Genomic DNA, 17,500 nt, shown 5'->3' with positions numbered 1-17,500 from the left:
GGGTAAGGTCATCAAATCTAGTTTTTATGCCACATGTTTGCCAAGATCTGCAGTCTTGGTTGGAGCAAAACAACGTTTGATTTGGAACAAAAAGGACTGGGTGGTCGGGTGGTAACGCACTTGCGAGAGGTTGCGATTTCGACCCTGGGTCAGGGCGTTAGCAATTTGCTCCCCCCTTTCCTAGTAATACCTAGGTGGTGGGTTCAAGTGCTAGTCTTTCGGATGAGAAGAAAAACCGAGGTCCCTTCGTGTACACTACATTGGGGTGTGCACGTTAAAGATCCCACGATTGACAAAAGGGTCTTTCCTGGCAAAATTGTATAGGCAAAGATAAAAATGTCCACCCAAAATACCCGTGTGACTTGGAATAATAGGCCGTGAAAAGTAGGATATGCGCCGAAATGGCTGCGATCTGCTGGTCGATGTGAATGCGTGATGTATTGTGTAAAAAAATTCCATCTCACACGGCATAAATAAATTCCTGCGCCTTGAGTCCGAGTCTGGAGATACGCGCGCGATATAAGACTTCATATAACATCCTGACTGCTTGCTGTGCAGAGGAAGTGTTCTTTTTAAGAAATGCATTCAAATAAAACAAATGGAGAAATGCCCACTGAACAGAAACAGCCAGGCTCCTAATGTGTGGTATGAATCCAAGTTGAGAGAGATCAGCTGAGCTAGGATTTTACATGGAACAAGATCATCCCTCCACTTGCATACATACCAGAAATGAACATACAGTGTGCTTGATGTGGTGATCAAGTGACATTTTGCTATGAATTTGTTTAAGCAACTAGTAGCTTCTTCAGCGTTAATTCATTAAACAATTACTCTTATTCTTAGCACATAGAACACCTTGCTAAGTTAAGTTATGCGTGTGTTTGTTATTGCAATGTAAGACCTCATGACATAGATAATTATAACAAAATAACACATGATGAGATTCTAAATATGTTTTGTTTACTTGCAGGTCTCAGTTATTACCAAGCCCTGCCTCATTCTTCCCGCAACAGTGACATGGTGCTGTCATAGAACACAAGTAAGGCTTTTGATCATTTCCAAAATACACTAGCAATAGATTGTGAGTGCAACTGGTAATGAGAATATTTTACCACAAAAGGCTAAAGTACAAATAACAGATTTATGATGTTGGAAAAAGAAGTCCGCCAGAGCAAGTGATTAGTGTACCAGTTAGCTAGGGTGGATATATTATATAATTACAATTTACAGTCAGCATAAAATGTTGAGGCCAGTCTTGAATTGTTCTCGCCCTGTGAATTCACCGGCAAATCAGATGGCATGAAGAAATCAATGGTATTTTATGCTCTGCATTGAATGAACCATCTCCAGTCATTCTGAGTGACACACCTCTTTACAAAAAAACATGCCAGTAATTAAATCCAGGCTACATGGGGATGGAAAATGACCCTGGCAATTTCAACCTCTGCTTGTGCCTTTGTGTAGCAGGATTGGATATGGATCTTCAAAAGCCTTAGTTCATTTGTTTGTATCATGTATCATGTATGACGTTATAAGTTAATACTATTAGTCAATTTCAAATAGCAGAGTTATTTTCAGAGCTTTCTAACTTCAAACCCTGTCTGCCCCGTGGAATCTAATGTAATTTAAAGGGTATTTTGATTTTGACTCAGTTTCTTTCTTGCAAGTTCATTCTTTTCTCATTCTAGGTACTAAACCACTACTGATGACTGCCTGCATCAGGGTTATAATTTATGAAGAAGTCAAAATGCACATATTATATAACAGTTTACAATTTAAAGGCCCACTTGCTTTGTCACTATAGTGTGGGTCACTGTCTCCCATCTTGGCCACATACCAAAAAATAAAATATATATTCAGTGACTGCTTGCTGTGGTGAGTTAACTCAAAATATGGGATATTTTCACGAACATTCAAGCTGATCTATGTTGGTATGCGTCCAAGTAGAGGGATGATCTTATCCCAAGTAAAAGCCTGACAAGATCTGAGACTGTGATTGTGTTTTTACATAGTAAAGTAAGCCTTTAACGAGAAAGTATGTCTATTGCACTGGGTGTTTTATTATTATTATATATATTTTTCTTCCAGGTAGTCTCTCTTTAAACTGACTTTCTACACCATGGTGTCTCTGGCAGTGTTATATTGGCAGAAGACAGTTGGAACTGGATATCCTCATTTAGATGGTAGGCATGTTTTCGGCTTTTGTGTTGCTTTGGTGTATGTGTGTATGGTGTGTGTGTGTGTCTGTGTTAAGGCCATGTCAGACTCACAACACAAAACAGTGTTTCCTTTCAAAACAAACACAAAACAGCGTGTTTCCCATGTGACATCCCCCAAAACGCGTTTCAGAAAACACTGTTTCGTGTTTTTGCATCGTGTTTTGGGTTTTAGAGCATGCTCTAAAATCTAAAAACACGTTTTGGTAGTCAGCCAATGAACGCGGAAGATCAACTCAAGTGACTCGGTTTCCGGCACCACGGAGATAGAAAAAAATGGCAGACTCAGATGTGGTACCGATTCAGGGTAGTATCGGACCCATGAATCCTAACTAGAGTCTATGGATCCTGTCACGATTGAAGAGAGGCAATAATATCAGTGGGCGCTGCCAGCCGTGTTGTTTACAAACCCAAACACAGCGCGGTAGCTGAACGGGTCAAGCTGACACTGACCGTATCAGTGGACACTGACCGTATCAGTGGACACTGACCGTATCAGTGGGCACTGACCGTATCAGTGGGCACTGCCAGCCGTGTTGTTTACAAACTCAAACACAGGGCGATAGCTGGACGGGTTAAGCTGACACTGACCGATATTTCTGTGAAAACACGCACCGCGCTTCATCTGTGTGTTTCGCAAGTGACATCCCCTCTTTAAAAACATGTGTTTCCCCGACGTTTTGAGATGGTGTTTTTGTCGAAAACAGGGTTTTGTGTTGTGCGTCTGTCTCCGCCTTTAGACACATACCAGAAATAAACACACTGTTTGCATGCTGTGGTGAAGTGACATTTTGTGATTTGTTTTTTTAATGAACTAGTACAGGTAGCTTTTACAGCATTTATTCATAACACAATCGCACTTTTTGGGGTATGTGAACAAGTTAAGAGATCAGGGTTCGACACTAGCGGGGGCGGGGGGCGGAACGCCCCAGAGTTTTGTGTTCCGCCCCAAACATTGCCGAAGCTTGGGGCCCACTCCGCCCCAGGATAAATTCCAACAATGACAAACCGAAAATTCTAATGCCAGCAGAGCCAATCACTAAAAATCGCCAGTCAAAGTCGTCACTGAAATTTGCGTTACGATCAATGCCGCAGTCAAGAAAAAAACACATTCAAATCGTCGAAGGACAATGTCGTAAGGGAAATAACTCCCAGATTGCGCTCTTTAGCGTGAGAGATAAGTATCGCCTTCAAATGCCAAACGCAAAATGTGGCGACACATCCCTGGTGTAAAAAGACATGGTCAAATGAAGATGAAGAACAGGGTGGAGAGAAACGAAAAAAGGAGACCGATGCAGCCAAAAGCGCGAAGCGCTGTCGTAATTTCAATGTCAAATGGTTGAAAGAATTTCCCTGGCTTCAGTACGATGAAGAAAAACAGACAATGCATTGCCGCACGTGAATACTGAGAGTGGGCCCCAGATTTTTTTTTTCCGCCCCAGCAATTTCCATCTCTGGGGCCAGTGTGGCCCCAGGCCAAATAAGTTAGTGTCGACCCCTGGAGATCATGTCTTATCCCATTTTAAAGCCCTACCAGATCTGAGACGGTGAGCCAAATTGTTTTCATGAGAAGGAATGTGCCTTTTAGTGAAATCTATGTACTTTACAAAACATATTTTAAGAAATGAAATGTGTTACAAGTAACAGCCATAGGAGTGATAGCCTGTAGGTGGAATAATAATCTTCAATTGCCTATAAATGATTATCTGGTTAAGAATGACCTCTTCAAGAAAATTAATGCAAAGCATTTTGATGTTTGTGACGATTAGTTACTCTTTATCACGTTTGTTCGCTGATTTTGCTGTCAGTGTCAGTGTTGGGCAGGTGTGCGTCCATGATGTCATTGCTATTGAAAACTAATCTGTACTGTAAAGTAAATGTACCCATACATGGCAGTTGTCTGGTCAAACCGGGGGCCAGCCATGACTGGGACTGATGTATCCTCAGGCACTCGACACCAGGTGGGCGGGGCCAGTGGTTGGGGTGTGATTCCCTGCCTTACACCACCACAAAGTGTTGTATCAGTAGACAAGACTGAGCAGAACTTCTGCCCCTCCCCCCCCCCCCCCACCCCCCTCACCAATTGACCACTCAGTGCCATGTGCCTGTGGCTGTATCATAAACACTTTGTGACAATAGTTGTTACCTCCTTAGAACATATCTTGTGATGCTCCTCGGTGTTTGATGTATGCTAACTGGTGTACTTATGACATAGTGTTCATATGAAAGTTTTATGTGTTGCAGCTCATCCAGATCACAGGTACACAAAGGAGCTGGTTCCAGTGAAAACATAGGCACATGGAACTGCTTATGGACTACTTTAGAAAGTGTGCGGTTACAACCAAGACTCTCCAGTTAGGAAGGTCTGCGGAAGGGTGCTTGTTCTGTTTCCTCGGACAGGCTTTTCAAGACTAGGTAGGTTGAACCACATGATTGGGCTTTAATTATGAATGCACTTCAAAGTTCACTTATTTCATTATCTGGTACAAGTTCTCTTGCATGTGGGTGTAAGGCTGAAGAAGAACCTCTGACAAGTCAATTTTCAAGCAACTGAGCATGAACCCAGGTAAAAAAAAAACCACAGAGCTCTCTTTCTCTCTCTTTCTATTGGTCTGTTATTCATAGAATGACACTAACAGTGACACAAGTAAAAAATCTGTATCATTGTCTTGACCTCTAGAAATTTGGTAGAGAATAAGATGACTAATAGTATTATTTTGATTATTTTATGGTCATTACTGTGGACTCCCCCCCCCCCCCCCACACACACACACACACACACCACCCCACCCCTGCCCCTTTTAAGACACCCCAATCTAAGACTCCTTCCTATTAATGACCCTGTTTACGCAGACTTCTTGTTCATAACATCTGTAAATTCACTCCCATTTTAAGACTTGCTCCTTTTTAAGACCTGATTTTGCTTATTTTGGATTTCGAAAAAGAGAACAACAAATCCCCACTCTCTAGCCAGGCACATGATTTTTGTATGAACCAAGTTGAGGGATGGCATTTGTATAGGCCTGACCAGATCTGAGATGTTGAATCTATTGCTTACAAAGAAAGCATTGTGTCATTAAAGGCACACTACTTCTCTTCACCGTCTCAGTTCAGGCCAGGCTTTAACATAGGATAAGCTCATCCCTCAACTTGGTCACATATGAACAATCAACACACTGACTTCTTGCTGTAGTGATCGAGTCAGATTTGCCAAGGCGTGTACATGGAATAAGATCATAATTCTAAATGCTGAAGTAACATTCTGTTTCCTATGAAGCTAGGCTTGATTTTGGTATGAATCCAAGTTAAGGGATAGCATGTGTAAAAGCAGAATTGTTTACAGAGGCAGCTTTGTGTTATTAAAGGCATCTCAGATCACCTGCCAGGCTTTTTTTTTTTTTTTTATTTTTTTACATGGGGTAAGACTATCCCTCCACTCCGGCACATACCAGCAATAAACACAGTGGTTACTTGTGATGAAATAGTGGCAAGACAGATTATTTAAGCATCACATAACCTTCCTAAGTGAAGTCAAGTCGTGTGTGTGTGTGTGAGCATAGAATGTTGAGGACAGCCTTGAAATTTTCTGACTGTGTGAATTCAACAGAACTGCTGTAAATCTGGCGCAGTATAGTTTTTATTGTATGAAACTTCATTTCCAGTCAGGTGCTATGAAGAAATCATATCAGGTTATGCTTTGCAGTGAACCACCACCAGTATTTATTTATTTATTAAGGAGATTTCTATAGCGCATAACTAAAAGCACTATTTCTGAGTAACACGTCATCTTAATTAAAGCATGCCAGTATCGCCAGGCTCCTTTTGGGTGGTAAATGTGGATCTTCAAAAGCCTAAGTTAAAAAAACAAGATGTAAAAGTACATTTTGAATAGTAGGTTTTTTTCAGAGGGCAGATATCACAAGATATGATCGTTCAACTGCATGTATGCCTCATTACTAAAACAACAAGAAGAGCAAACGCTCAATCGAGTCACTTTCGCAGTTCTGAATATTATATGAGGCATCAGATGGACAGGAAGAAATTGCTATTCACAACACAATGAGTCACGTTCACATAAAATTTGAGCCCGGTCACTTTTATAGTTTCCGAGAAAAGCCCAACGTTAAGTTGTGTGTTGCCGAACAGAAAAGGCTAGTTATCTCCCTTGTTTTTCTGATAACGTTCGTAAAAGGCTACAGATGTAAATACTTTGATGTAAAGAATAATCCTACAAAGTTTCAATCACATCCGATGAACTTTGTCAAAGATATAAAATGTCTAATTTTTCCTTTGACGCTGACCTGTGACCTTGAAAAAGGTCAAAGGTCAACGAAACCATCGTTAAAGTGTAGAGGTCATTGGAGGTCACGACTAAACAAAATATGAGCCCGATCGCTTTGATAGTTTCCGAGAAAAGTCCAACGTTAAGGTGGTGTCTACGGACGGACGGCCGGCCGGACAGACTAACACTGACCGATTACATAGAGTCACATTTTCTCAAGTGACTCAAAAATTAAGTGGTATTTTACTCGTCTTTCTGGTAAAACATATACACCATCAATATATTATAATAATGATCTTGCTTGTTTACAGATGGACAACAGCTGCTGCCAGGACTAGGTTACGCATAAAGAAAACAGTCAACACTTGGCTGGTGCTGGAGCTTCTTTGATGTCTATATCAACAACAAAAAGACAGACAGATACCAGCTCATTCAAGACCATATCCCCATTTTACTCACACAGAACAGAGAGCCATCTTCCGCCTTCGCACAGGACACTGCTGTCTGAAGGTACACCTCAAAAGGATAGGTTTTGCACCTACAGCGGACTGTGGCTAGGGTAGGAAGAACAGACTCTGCAACACGTTCTGAGAGGGTTGCCTTTCCTTGCCACCCCTGTGCAACAAGACTTGGCCAGAGAGCACACATCCAAATGCAAACACTGAAGAGGAAGAAGAAGAAGGTGCCCACACAGAAGGGCATGAATCTACTTCAAGGGCAGAAAGGTTTACAGCAGTTTATAGACTTGTAGCAGATAACATGATTGTTGAGACAAAATTACCTTAACCTTCGCCGGCACTCGTTATCGACTACACACGAACGCATTCGTGGGGCCAAGCAGACCCATGCTTCTCAAAGAAGGAAAAATGTGCATATCCTTCCGTGGCACTCGTGGGGCCGTGCAGACCCATGCTTCTCAAAGAAAGAAAAATATGCATATCCTTCCGTGGCACTCGTGGGTCCGTGCGGACACAGAAGGGTGTTTGATGCAAATATCTCTTAAACGAGTTGGAATTTTTTAATGAGCTTTTAGAAATGCCTCAGACACCTAAAAAGCTATCATCTCCTAAAAGCTCATTAAATTTCAGTGATAATTAATTAATTAATTAATGGTCAAATTTAGACTACACACGGTATTTGGTAAAATATTATGGGTCTGCATGGCCCCACGAGTGCCACGGAAGGGTTTGCACAATTGTCCTTCTTTGAGAAGTATGGGTCCGCATGGACCCACGAGTGCCTCGGAAGGGTATACACGCTTTTCCTTCTTTGAGAAGTATGGGTCCGCACGTCCCCACGAATGCTTCCGTGTGTAGTCTAAATTTGACCATTAATTAATTAATTAATTAATTATCACTGAAATTTAATGAGCTTTTAGGAGATGAAAGCTTTGTAGGTGTCTGAGGCATTTCTAAAAGCTCATTAAAAAATTCCAACTCGTTTAAGAGATATTTGCAATCAAACACCCTTCTGGGTCCGCACGGACCCACGAGTGCCTCGGAAGGGTATACACGCTTTTCCTTCTTTGAGAAGTATGGGTCCGCACGTCCCCACGAATGCTTCCGTGTGTAGTCTAAATTTGACCATTAATTAATTAATTAATTATCACTGAAATTTAATGAGCTTTTAGGAGATGATAGCTTGTTAGGTGTCTGAGGCATTTCTAAAAGCTCATTAAAAAATTCCAACTCGTTTAAAAGATATTTGCAATCAAACACCCTTCTGGGTCCGCACGGACCCACGAGTGCCGGCGAAGGTTAAAGGGAGAAAATGAACAAGCTAAATAGGCTGTACAGTACTTCACTTGAACAATTTATAAGGTTCCCTGTAATGTATTAAGTATCAAGAACATTTACAGATCACAAGACATTGTGTTTTCTTTTGTTTGCAATACAAATTTTTCACAATAAAAAGATATGCACTTGGCAAGATCCTTAAAATGTAAAACTAGTACGTGTGACAATTTTGAATTGTTCAGAGATGGTTTTGCTTCAGTGGTAAATGTTTTAGCTTTGTTATAAGATTCCGTTACTGAAGCATACTTTAAAACCTTGACCTTCCAAGTCTTGAACAACATACCCTAACTGTGTTAGCACCCTGGGCTGCGATCATTGTGTTGAGCTACTTAACAGAGGACTCCTTGGTTTTATTACATATACTTTGGTTAACTTTAATTATTTGATAAATAATTCTAATACAGGACAACTCCCCCATCAAATGTAGAAATGTCGTCTGCATTTTTATTTTGTATACTGCATATTTTAAAAGGCTATTTTTGTGCACAAAACATGCATCTGCAGGGAGCTTTAGAGGGTGAAGTTAGGATCTATTATGGGGCATGCAGCACCACACCCATTTTGTGTGTGTGTATTTTGTGTTGACACATAAGACACTGTCATTCCAGCAGAAACCTGTGATGATGCACATTTTATTGCAGTAACCAGCTGAAATTGTATGTACGTTGTTATGAAATTGACAAATGATCCCTGCTTTGCAATCCTGGGTTAATGATATTGCCAAAATTAAAACGTGGAGGAAAAAGTGAGTGTAAACCTATTCTTGTGGTGGTGGTGGTGGTGGTGGTGTGGTGGTGGTGGTGGTGGTGTGTGTGTCTGGTTAGTGTGTGTGTGTGAGTGTTTGAGTGTGTGTTAAACAAACAACAACGACAAACAACACCAAACCTAAATCAAACAAGCACAACAAAAACAAATGACACAAAAACTGACAAAAATCAGAATATCAACTGAGGAGAAAAAAACAGTGGCTGAATGCAATACTTATTATAACTTAAAAAGTAAAAGTGTGCGTGTGATGTGTGCGTATGTTTGAGTGTTTTAAACAAAAACAACAAACCTAAATTAAACAAGCACAACAACAACAACAAAACAAACGTGGAAAAATTCTGAATATTAACTGAGGAAAAACAAACAGTGCCTGAGTACGAGACTTATTATCAGGGAAACAACGGCAAAACTCGCAATGTCGTATGGAATAAGGTAAAAGATGTAAATCATGGTTTACAGAGAACATCAGTACTGAGTTCTGTCATGTTTTATTTTCTCCAGAGTGTGACGTCTGCAGAATGATCGATACAAAAAGCAGTGTCTCCAGTCATGGCCATATGCTGCTTTCCTAATTTTTGCTTTGCACTATTTTTGCTTTGTGCACATATTTGAACCTTGTGGTGCTATGATTCGGTTCTTAAAAGAAAATTATGACTCACACTCACATACAATCCTTGTTTTTGAATGTTTTAAAACATTGCTGCTTTCTGCTTTGAGCCTGGAGGAACAAAATGACTCTGAAGCCGGACTGCCGAGAGGAAGAATGAGAGGGAAAAGAACACGCAGCCATGAAAACACACACAACTCCCTGACAGATAAACTGCTTATGTTCCAAAATCAAGAATCTTTAAGTGCGCACGCACGCACACACACAAACACACACGCGCGCGCGCGCGCACACAGAGAGACTCTCCTCGTGGAAGTAAACTTATACTCGAACTTGAAAGTAAGTATAAATGTTTGATACGAAATAAACCTGTGATAAGAGTCTTTTTATAAATCATCGGTACCAACAAAATTGTCACAACACGTAAAAGGACATACTGTAGTTTCAAATTAGTAACAATCTAAGCCATTTTAATCAGCACTGGTGTCCGGCAAGCACTAACAGATATAACAGCACGTGTATGCATCTTGAAGTAATAAGACCTTGAAGTAGGCCTAGAGTTTACACTATGCATTACTATGTAATGCTTTAATTCAGCTGCCTAACTGTGGAACTTTGCAAATGTGTGAGGACCGTTTCACAAAACAGACAAAACACCCTCTCAGTTATTTACACAAATCAGTTCCAGAATGTGCGTGTTCCTTTTCTGTCTCTACAAATTAATGTTATCTGGGGGGAAAACGAATCATTGTCGCTTCCGCCCTCAGTTATAATTGCCTGAGCATAATAGGAAATGCAACAGGTGTAGTCTTCGGCCTGATTTTTAGTCAAGATATTTCGACACAGAATGTTTCTTTCTTTTTTCTTTGTATGTTCACAAGCTCACATACAATCATTTATGCAACACTGACAATAAGACCAGACCAGAGTTGTGATTGAAATGGGCAGTTTATTTAATAAAGCTCCAGAATGAATAAAAATACATGACAAAATAAGGTGGTCCCGCTGTACAAAGCCGGTTACCAAACACACACACACACCAACACACACAAACACACTCACGCACGCACACACACACACACACACACACACACACACACACACACACACACACACACACACAGAGTAACATTGTACAACTTACTGTCACATTCAAGCGGGAACACCAAACAAAACGTATCATCAAATGAAACAACATTTTAAGTGGTCAAGCAGATGACCACAAACCACACTTGAAATCTTCACATTTTAACACTTTCTCCTGTATCCATAAAAGTCATTTATGCTGACTAGATAATGACATCAATAAAACCATTCCCTTTTTTATTTTAAAGAAAAACAAGAAAATTAAAATAACGCAAAGAACTGATGCTCAGTAAGGTTGGGTATCGATCTCAAATGTGTGCATAGCTAATTACATGTAACCGGCATGGACTGGGGCTAGAATTGGCCTTTCTGTCAGGCAACTCGGCCTCTAATTGGTTTTATATTGTCTGATCCCCCTCCAGAAAAAAACAATACCATTTGCCCCGTGCTTCTGCGCCCACAAAAAATATTCGGGAATAAGAAAAGTTCAAATTTTAGGCACCCCACATACAACCTTAATTGTCAGTCAATTACTTTACTGCAATCAACGTTGATTTTAAAGTACCATGTCATTATTATTTTGGAGATAGATTTGAAAAAGTCCATAATTGCAGACTGCGTATTGCATACCTGTCAAGTACTTTTGGCCTCTGACCATAGTAAATGGCATAAGAAACCATAGTTGGGGATCAAAAACCATAGTTAATGCGTGGATCAGGATGTGGTTAAACGCACAAATTCAACTTCTCACGCATACACACTAAACCAATCAGATTGGTTTTCACAAACTAAAAGTAAAACACATAAATTCCTTTCTACACAAACTGCTCTTTATTTACCACTAGCCTACATGTAATACATTTACACTGCACTCTTGTTCGTTCATTTTTTTTGTCACTTGTCACTTGTGTTCTTTGTTGTATTCATCTGTGCAAATCTTTGCTTTGTCAATCATGCTGCCAGTCACCTTAAAATCATGGCAGCATGCATCAGAGTTAATTTTGACCTGTAAGAAGGCAGTCAGTGTGTCAGCTCCCAGACTGTGATCCAGCACTTGAAGGTGTTGCAGGGTTTCACTGCCAAATGGAAATTTATTCAACATTTTCCTCACACAGGCCATGTAGAACTGGCGCACAGAACTTCTGTTGTGTGGCTGGTGCAAGCTCCTCCTCAGAAATGAATGAACGGCAGTCCATGCCAGCAACAAAAAAAAACAAAAAAAAATTTTTTTTTTTTTTTAATGCTGAAAATGCGTATGGTTTGAGGTATACGACGTAGGACCCAAAAAACACCGAAAATCCGTAAGAATTACGCAGAATGCGTAGGACTTGACAGGTATGGTATTGGTTTGAGTGATTTGAATTTTGATTTATGTGAGCGGCACCTCAAGGATTGCCCCAAATGTGAGTGCGGTTACCCAAGGGAGACTGCTGAGCACTATTTGTTGCATTGACCCTTGTGTAGAGATGTACGATTATTGTCAATTGATAACTGATTATAAGTTTATTGAAATATTATTGAAAGGCATCCCGCAATATTCCCGGAATGTCAATCAGACCATATTCATAACTGTACAAGAATTTATTAAGACAAACAGGCATGTTCCGTACATGAGCCTCTACATTTTATTCATAATGTTCATTTGACACTGTCATGAGACAAATGCTGCCTGACCAATTGTTCTTCGTAATTTCTCTCGTGTTTTGTGTCCTTGTTTCGACTTATCGATTATGGCCCAATCGTTATGTAATTTAGTGCCATTTTCGCCGATCACAAAATGTATTAACTTTGCGTGTGTGTCTTCTGTGCATTTAATATTATTGTGACGTGACCCACTCTTCCAACATTTCTGGCGCTCCAAGTCTTCGTCGTCCTTTTTTTTTCCCCTTATGCTGAATTCTGTTCTCTCGTACCCCATTTCTTTTTGTTTCTTGTTTTTACCCCCACCAAGTTCTGTACTACCACCCCCTCCCTTTTTTGATTGCTTGCGCATCAGGTTTGTCTGTTTGTTTTCGTTGTCTGAAATGAGTAAATGTATCTAGTCCGCCATCATGCTAAACTTTGTTATGTACATACCAGGATGACTTAAAATAAGCATTTATGCTTGAGTTATCTTAAAAAAACAATGCATTGTTTCTGTCATGATAACAAATTGAATAAAGTTTTGTAAACCAATGGACTGATTATAGTTGACCCTGATATGTGATTACGGGATAGTGTCACGTTAATTTATTTCTACTTTCACTTGTACTTTTGTACTTAAAACAAATCACTGAAATGTAAAAGTTATTTTTCTTTCCATTGTGAAGTGTCGTCAGTCTCCTCAAGGTAATGCAGTCAAACTCAACCAAAAGTTGGAGGGGCTTCTTCATACTTTCAGTGTGTGTGTGTGTGTGTGTGTGTGTGTGTGTGTGTGTGTGTGTGGTGTGTGTGTGTGTGTGATTTCTTTTGACACTATGCACGTTTCAAAGTGAGTATAGTGCGCTTCCCAAGCATAAAACGGTGCATGACTCTGGATTTGCGTCTGAGATATTGACACATCACTGTGAGAAAAAGCGTTAATGAAAAAAGAAGACTATTTATTTTCCTTGAGCATTATCTTAAAGTGGTGTGCCAAAAACTTTTAAATTTAAAAATTCAATATTTAACTTTAGGAAAAGCACTGTAGAGAGAAACCCACGCTTGTGTGTTCAGAATAGTCTCCATGTGGTATCAATATAAATGATTCAAATGTATGGAAGAGAAGCTGTTTCTGCTGGATTAATACACACACACAATTGTGCACTCACACATAAGCACGCATGCATGCTCACACACACACACACACACACACACACACACACACACACACACACACCACACACACACACACACACACACACAGAAACAACAAATTCATTATGACAAAACCAAATACGAAGTCCTATTTCACAAATTTTATATCTTCTCCTTTTCACCATATACAAATACAGTCACGGAGTACATTTATAAGGCTATATTTATGGGATAGAGCCACTTGTTAATTGTTTCTTGTTCACAAAAGCACTAATAAAAAAATTGCTCCAGGGGCTTGCAACGTAGTACAATATACTACCTTACTGGGAGAATGCAAGTTTCCAGTACAAAGGACTTTAACATTTCTTACATACCAATCAATATGAGGCTTATATTGCGCGTATTCTGTGGGTACAGTTCTAAGCTCAGGGATTTTATTTTAATTTCATTTTATGCAATTTATATCGCGCACATATTCAAGGCACAGGGATTTATTTATGCCGTGTGAGATGGAATATTGTTTTACACAATACATCACGCATTCACATCGGCCAGCAGATCGCAGCCATTTCGGCGCATATCCTGCTTTTCACGGCCTATTATTCCAAGTCACACGGGTATTTTGGTGGACATTTTGATGAAAATTTATCTATGCCTATACAATTTTGCCAGGAAAGACCCTTTTGTCAATCGTGGGATCTTTAACGTGCACACCCCAATGTAGTGTACACGAAGGGACCTCGGTTTTTCGTCTCATCCGAAAGACTTGAACCCACCACCTAGGTTAGGAAAGGGGGCAGAAAATTGCTAACGCCCTGACCCAGGGTCGAACTCGCAACCTCTCGCTTCCGATCGAGCGCAAGTGCGTTACCACTCGGCCACTGAGTGGAAGGTACACCAACACGATATTAGCACTCCAGATTTTTATCTCGCAGTTTTTCTGAAGGACTTTGCATTTGAAAACTATTCTCAGACAAAATCGCTGCCCTACACGCCACGAGGCGTGAAAGGCAAAACCTACTACTCAGACAAAATATGAGTTTAAACTGCAAGTACATGTACAGGGAGTCTGAAGGGTTCAAGTCGGATGAGATAGACTACTGTTGTGGCAATCTTCGAATTTGAAAATCATTTTTTTAAAAGAGTAAAACTCATAGTTCTTCTTCTTCTTCGCTCATGGGCTGAAACTCCCACGCTCACTCACAAATTTGCACGAGTGGATTTTTACGTGTATGACCGTTTTTACCCCACCATTCAGGCAGCCATACGCCGCTTTCGGGGGAAGCATGCAGGGTATTTTTGTGTTTCTATAACCTACCAAACTCTGACATGGGTTACAGGATCTTTTCCGTGCGCACTTTGTCTTGTGCTTGCGTGTACACACGAAGGAGGATAAGGCACTAGCAGGTCTGCACATAAGCAATGACCTTGGAGATCAGAAAATTCTCCACCTTTAACCTACCAGGCGGCCGCGATTTTGACTCATGACCTTCTGAATAGGAGGCCGATGTCTTATCCACAAAAACACCGAGCCCGTCCAAACTCCTAGTAAAAACAACAACTGCAAATCTGGGAGCAAAATGTGAACGGTTACAGTTTCAACTATCCTTCCCCTTTAAATCAGCATTTTTGGAAACCTAAACGAAAGAGTATTCAAGAACAACAGTCACGGATTCAGATTTAAAAAAACAAATGGTAACTATGCTTTTTGGAAATTCTTTCTTTAATTGGTGTTTAACGAAGGTTATATCGCGACAGGGAAAGGGGGGGAGATGGGATAGAGCCACTTGTTAATTGTTTCTTGTTCACAAAAGCACTAATAAAAAAATTGCTCCAGGGGCTTGCAACGTAGTACAATATACTACCTTACTGGGAGAATGCAAGTTTCCAGTACAAAGGACTTAACATTTCTTACATACTGCTTGACTAAAATCTTTACAAACATTGACTATATAAGAAACACTTAACAAGGGTAAAAGGAGAAACAGAATCCGTTAGTCGCCTCTTACGACATGCTGGGGAGCATCGGGTAAATTCAGACCTGGGAACCCCTGTTTTGCACTTAGAGTATTCTCAAACAAACTTGGTGTATTTTCAGAAAAATGAGCGTACTCCACACAGCATTTGAACATCCATGATTCAAACATGCTTCACACGCGTCCGCCACATCGTTAATTAAGTTTACCTATACATGTACATTCAAAACAAATCCTGACAAAAACTGTAATCATGTGTCAAAATACTGGATCGGCTTCAAGATGGGCTTGTGAATAAAAGTAGTCTAGGAATTTTTCTCGTCGTATTTTTTTCCCACTGACCGTACTGATTGTATTCTCGACAATCTTGCGTACAGAATACGGCGAAATCGTATGGGTTCCCAGGTCTGTAAATTCTTCCCCCTAACCCGCGGGGGGTCTTTTTGGAAATGCGCTTCAGACAAATGCCTTTGCACACGTTATGTTACTCACAGCAAAATGCAAGAATAATTGGGGACCATATGGGATGGGGCAAATTGGGAGGGAGCAATTCGGGACACCACCATATATCTACCAAATATTTACAAATAGCTATCTTAGTACATGCATAACATGCTGTACCAATACACAATTTCTTTAAATAACTATGTAAGGATTATTGGCAGTCTCCCGGAGCATGTTTCACGCTATCCTGCGATCAGGACAAGCGACTGACTGTGATGTGTATGCTGTGCGGCGTGCGCTACATAAGAAACCTTTTTTTAAATTTGTATTAAATACAATCACCTGAGCCACGAATGGCTAGCTGACAGCGGCTATCTTTTACACAACAAATTCTGAACTCTGATGAACTCGTGACCGCTGATTTTTAAAGGCAAGGGTATCATATTGTGCGCATGGCATACACATCCAAGTTGGTCGTTTGTCCCGATTGTGGGATACAGCCTGTCAGAGGCGTAGAGCGTGCTCGAGATGTTTTGAAAAACCTGACTGCAGTACAGGATTTTTACACCTCCGGACTGCTGATAATTGGGGCGGGGATATAGCTCAGTTGGTAGCGCGCTGGATTTGTATTCAGTTGGCCGCTGTCAGCGTGAGTTCGATCCCAGGTTCGGCGGAAATTTATTTCAGAGTCAACTTTGTGTGCAGACCCTCTTCGGTGTCCGAACTCCCCCCCGTGTACACTACATTGGGTGTGCACGTTAAAGATCCCACGATTGACAAAAGGGTCTTTCCTGGCAAAATTGCTTTGGCACAGTTAATAATTGTCTATCTATACCCGTGTGACTTGGAATAATAGGCCGTGAAAGGTAAATATGCGCCGAAAATGGCTGCAATTACTGGCCGTATAAAATTTCATCTCACACGGCATCACTGCTGAGCGCCTAGAACTGTACCCACGGAATATGCGCGATATAAGCCTCATTGATTGATTGATTGATAATCCTAACAGAATTATTTTCAAAAACCGTCTATTGCCTTGAAAGCAAACCTGGAATTTCTGATGCGAGTTGCCAGAAAGAAAGTTCACTAACAAGATCCAGGCCAACACCCCCCCCCCCCCCCCCTAAATAACACTAAGGAGTGAGGTGAGCTTAAATAACTAATTAATTAATCAATCAATAAATTCTCTGCTGAAATCCCCAACTTCGCGCATCGAAGCTATGAAAAACAGGACACTGCCACGTTTCCATTCAGCTAAACGCCACACCATTTTCAAGAGGGGATGTCTCAGGAAGAAAGATGTGACGCTCCCGATTCATATGTTTCAGAAGACAGCCCACTGAGAAAAAGAAGAACACAATATAGAAATAATAACAACCTGTCAACCACAAATACATTAAAGTTTTTCAAACAGTTCACTAATCCGACAAACTCATGCTCGTTTCTGGTGCATTTGATAAAGCCAATTACGGGTAGATGCTAGACAACAGCAAAACCACCACCACATAACAACACACAAGATTGTTTATGGTTGTTTACAGTCTCTTGAA

At 40.6% G+C, this 17,500-nt stretch overlaps 1 long non-coding RNA gene across 1 annotated transcript in view; it reads left to right on the top strand.

The window, feature by feature from the left end:
• The window catches only part of LOC138947048 (uncharacterized), a 10,276-nt gene extending 1,233 nt beyond the window's left edge, over positions 1–9,043 (top strand). Inside the window, exons 2-5 of the long non-coding RNA XR_011449532.1 lie at positions 971–1,039; positions 2,089–2,183; positions 4,461–4,631; positions 6,810–9,043. This is a non-coding gene — a long non-coding RNA (uncharacterized lncRNA). The remainder of the gene's footprint in view (positions 1–970; positions 1,040–2,088; positions 2,184–4,460; positions 4,632–6,809) is intronic.
• Positions 9,044–17,500: the final 8,457 nt, after the last annotated feature.

This window comes from Littorina saxatilis, linkage group LG14 (assembly GCF_037325665.1).
Source record: "Littorina saxatilis isolate snail1 linkage group LG14, US_GU_Lsax_2.0, whole genome shotgun sequence".
Taxonomy (NCBI): domain Eukaryota; kingdom Metazoa; phylum Mollusca; class Gastropoda; order Littorinimorpha; family Littorinidae; genus Littorina; species Littorina saxatilis.
This window is presented reverse-complemented; position numbering and strand designations above follow the sequence as displayed.